Consider the following 5,083-nt stretch of genomic DNA (forward strand, 5'->3'; position numbering starts at 1 on the left):
ATTGTAGTGAGGTGAGGTACTAAACTGGGCCTGTACAGTCACATTGTAGTGAGGTACTAAACTGGGCCTGTACAGTCACACTGTAGTGAGGTACTAAACTGTGCCTGTACAGTCACACTGTAGTGAGGTGAGGTACTAATCTGGGCCTGTACAGTCACACTGTAGTGAGGTACTAAACTGGGCCTGTACAGTCACACTGTAGTGTAGTGAGGTACTAAACTGGGCCTGTACATTCACACTGTAGTGTGGTGAGGTACTAAACTGGGCCTGTACAGTCACACTGTAGTGAGGTACCAAACTGGGCCAGTACAGTCACACTGTGGTGAGGTACTAAACTGGGCCTGTACAGTCACACTGTAGTGTAGTGAGGTACTAAACTGGGCCTGTACAGTCACACTGTAGTGAGGTACTAAACTGGGCCTGTACAGTAACACTATAGTGAAGTACTAAACTGGGCCTGTACAGTCACACTGTAGTGAGGTACTAAACTGGGCCAGTACAGTCACACTGTAGTGAAGTACTAAACTGGGCCTGTACAGTCACACTGTAGTGAGGTACTAAACTGGGCCAGTACAGTCACACTGTAGTGAGGTACTAAACTGGGCCTGTACAGTCACACTGTAGTGTAGTGAGGTACTAAACTGGGCCCTGCACACTCACACTGTAGTGAAGTACTAAACTGGGCCTGTACAGTCACACTGTAGTGTAGGGAGGGGGTACTAAATTGGGCCTGTACAGTCACACTGTAGTGAGGTGAGGTACTAAACTGGGCCTGTACAGTCACACTGTAGTGAGGTGAGGTACTAAACTGGGCCTGTACAGTCACACTGTAGTGAGGTGAGGCACAAACTGGGCCTGTACAGTCACACTGTAGTGAGGTACTAAACTGGGCCTGTACAAATACACTGGGTAGTGAGGAGGTACTAAACTGGGCCTGTACAGTCACACTGTAGTGTGGTGAGGTACTAAACTGGGCCTGTACAGTCACACTGTAGTGAAGTGAGGTACTAAACTGGGCCTGTACAGTCACACTGTAGTGAGGTGAGGTACTAAACTGGGCCTGTACAGTCACACTGTAGTAGTAGTGAGGTACTAAACTGGGCCTGTACAGTCACACTGTAGTGTGGTGAGGTACTAAACTGGGCCGTACAGTAGTGTAGTGAGGTACTAAACTGGGCCAGTACTGTCACACTGTAGTGAGTGAGGTACTAAACTGGGCCTGTACAGTCACACTGTAGTGTAGTGTAGTGAGGTACTAAACTGCCTGGCACACTGTATTGAGGTGAGGCTAAACACTCACACTGTAGTGAAGTACTAAACTGGCCTGTACAGTCACACTGTATTGAGGTGAGGTACTAAACTGGGCCTGTACAGTCACACTGTCGTGAGATACTAAACTGGCCTACAGTCACATTGTAGTGAGGTGAGGTACAACTGGGCCTGTACAGTGAGTGAGGTACTAAACTGGGCCTGTACAGTCACACAGTGAGTGAGGTACTAAACTGGGCCTGTACAGTCACACTGTAGTGTACTAAAGTGACTGTAGTGAGGTACTAAACTGGGCCTGTACAGTCACACTGTAGTGAGTGAGGTACTAAACTGGGCCTGTACAGTCACACTGTAGTAGTGAGGTGAGGTACTAAACTGGGCCTGTACAGTCACACTGTAGTGGTGATACTAAACTGGGCCTGTACAGTCACATTGTAATGAGATACTAAACTGGGCCTGTACAGTCACACTGTAGTGAGGTGAGGTACTAAACTGGGCCTGTACAGTCACACTATAGTGAAGTTTACTGGGTGTACAATCACACTATAGTGAAGTGGGTAAACTGGGCCTACACAAGTAAGGTACTAAACTGGGCCTGTACAGTCACACTGTAGTATGGTGATACTAAACTGGGCCTGTACAGTCACACTGTAGTGTGGTGAGGTACTAAACTGGGCCTGTACAGTCACACTATAGTGAAGTGAGGTACTAAACTGGGCCTGTACAGTCACACTGTAGTGAGTACAGTGCAGTGGTACTAAACTGGGCCTGTACAGTCACACTGTAGTGAGGTACTAAACTGGGCCTGTACAGTCACATTGTAGTGAGGTACTAAACTGGGCCTGTACAGTCACACTGTAGTGAAGTGAGGTACTAAACTGGGCCTGTACAGTCACACTGTCGTGAGATACTAAACTGGGCCTGTACAGTCACACTGTATTGAGGTGAGGTATTAAACTGGGCCTGTACAGTCACACTGTAGTGAGATACTAAACTGGGCCTGTACAGTCACATTGTATTAAACTGGGCCTGTACAGTCACACTGTAGTGAGGTACTAAACTGGGCCTGTACAGTCACATTGTAGTGAGTACAGTCACACTGTAGTGTCTGGATTAAACTGGGCCTGTACAGTCACACAGTAGTGTCGTGAGGTACTAAACTGGGCCTGTACAGTCACACTGTAGTGAGGTACTAAACTGGGCCTGTACAGTCACACTGTAGTGTAGTGAGGTACTAAACTGGGCCAGTACAGTCACACTGTAGTGAGGTACTAAACTGGGCCTTTACAGTCACACTGTAGTGTAGTGTAGTGAGTAGTGAAGTACTAAACTGGGGTACAACACACTGTAGTGTAGTGAGGTACTAAACTGGGCCTGTACAGTCACACTGTAGTACTAAACTGGGCCTGTACAGAGTAGTGAGGTACTAAACTGGGCCTGTACAGTCACACTGTAGTGAGGTACTAAACTGGGCCTGTACAGTCACACTGTAGTGAGGATACTAAACTGGGCCTGTACAGTCACATTGTAATGAGATACTAAACTGGGCCTGTACAGTCACACTGTAGTGAGATACTAAACTGGGCCTGTACAGTCACACTATAGTGAAGTGAGGTACTAAACTGGGCCTGTACAATCACACTATAGTGAAGTGAGGTACTAAACTGGGCCTGTACAGTCACACTGTAGTAAGGTACTAAACTGGGCCTGTACAGTCACACTGTAGTGAAGTACTAAACTGGGCCTGTACAGTCACACTGTAGTGAGGTACTAGTGAAGTGAGTGAAGTACTAAACTGGGCACTGTACCAAAGCACAGTCACACTACTAGTGACACTGAGGTCGTGATTAAACTGGGCCAGTACAGTCACACTATAGTGAGTGAGGTACTAAACTGGGCCTGTACAGTCACACTGTATTAGTGAGGTACTAAACTGGGCCTGTACAGTCACATTGTAGTGTAGTGAGGTACTAAACTGGGCCTGTACAGTCACACTGTAGTGAGGTGAGGTACTAAACTGGGCCTGTACAGTCACACTGTAGTGAAGTATAAACTGGGCCTGTACAGATAGTGAGGTGCTAAACTGGGCCTGTACAGTCACACTGTAGTGAGTGAGGTACTAAACTGGGCCTGTACTGTCACACTGTAGTGAGGTGAGGTACTAAACTGGGCCTGTACAGTCACACTGTAGTGAGGTACTAAACTGGGCCTGTACAGTCACACTGTAGTGAGTGAGGTACTAAACTGGGCCTGTACAGTCACACTATAGTGAGGTGTACAGTCACACTGTACTAAACTGGGCCTGTACAGTCACACTGTAGTGAGGTACTAAACTGGGCCTGTACAGTCACACTGTAGTGAAGTACCAAACTGGGCCTGTACAGTCACACTGTAGTGAGGTACTAAACTGGGCCTGTACAGTCACACTGTAGTGTCGTGAGGTACTAAACTGGGCCTGTACAGTCACACTATAGTGTAGTGAGGTACTAAACTGGGCCTGTACAGTCACACTGTAGTGTAGTGAGGTACTAAACTGGGCCAGTACAGTCACACTGTAGTGAGGTACTAAACTGGGCCTTTACAGTCACACTGTATTGAGGTGAGGTACTAAACTGGGCCTGTACAGTCACACTGTCGTGAGATACTAAACTGGGCCTGTACAGTCACACTGTAGTGAAGTACTAAACTGGGCCTGTACAGTCACACTGTAGTGTACTGGGTGTACAGTCACACTGTAGTGAAGTACTAAACTGGGCCTGTACAGTCACACTGTAGTGAAGTACTAAACTGGCCTGTACAGTCACACTGTAGTGAGTGAGGTACTAAACTGGGCCTGTACAGTCACACTGTAGTGTAGGGAGGTACACAAACTGGGCCTGTACAGTCACACTGTAGTGAGGTGAGGTACTAAACTGGGCCTGTACAGTCACACTGTAGTGAGGTGAGGTACTAAACTGGGCCTGTACAGTCACACTGTAGTGATGTACTAAACTGGGCCTGTACAGTCACACTGTAGTGTGGTGAGGTACTAAACTGGGCCTGTACAGTCACACTGTAATGAGGTGAGGTACTAAACTGGGCCCTGCGCACTGTGTGTTTTCCAGGCGTTTCTTCTGTTCATTCAGTCTACTTCTTCTGTCCTGTGTTTGGTCCTGTCCTGCACCAACAGTACCATGAAACTGTATCACTTTTTATTTTTTTATTGTCATACGGAGTGTTGACTTGAATATTGTCTCGTGACAAGCCATGAGATGCTAGTCTGGTCCCAGATGTGTTTCTGATGTCTTAGTCAACTCCGCGAGAGTGGGGCGGCCTTGAGGTTAGAGCGTGGAAACCTGTTCTCTGCCTTTAAATAAGGCACTTACCCCAAATTGCTCCAGGGGTGCAGGACAACGGTGACCGTGGGTGTCGGGATATTCAAAATGCACATGTTCATTACACACGTGTACAAGTGTTTAACATCTCAATTATACAGGGCTTTCAGAAAGTATTCAGACCCCTTGACTTTTTCCACATGTTATGTTACAGCCTTATTCTGAATGGATGAATACATTTTAAAAATATATATCAATCTACCCACAATACCCCATAATGACACTGAAAACAGGTTTTTAGAAATGTTTGCAAATGTGTTAAAAATAAAAAAAAACAGAAATACCTTATTTACATAAGTATTCAGACCCTTTGCTATGAGTCTTTTAAATTGAGCTCAGGTGCTTCCTGTTTCCATTGATCATCCTTGAGATGTTTCTACAACTTGATTGGAGACCACCTGTGGTAAATTAAATTGATTGGACATGATTTAGAAAGGTCG

This window comes from Oncorhynchus masou, unplaced genomic scaffold (genome assembly GCF_036934945.1).
Source record: "Oncorhynchus masou masou isolate Uvic2021 unplaced genomic scaffold, UVic_Omas_1.1 unplaced_scaffold_3782, whole genome shotgun sequence".
Lineage (NCBI taxonomy): Eukaryota > Metazoa > Chordata > Actinopteri > Salmoniformes > Salmonidae > Oncorhynchus > Oncorhynchus masou.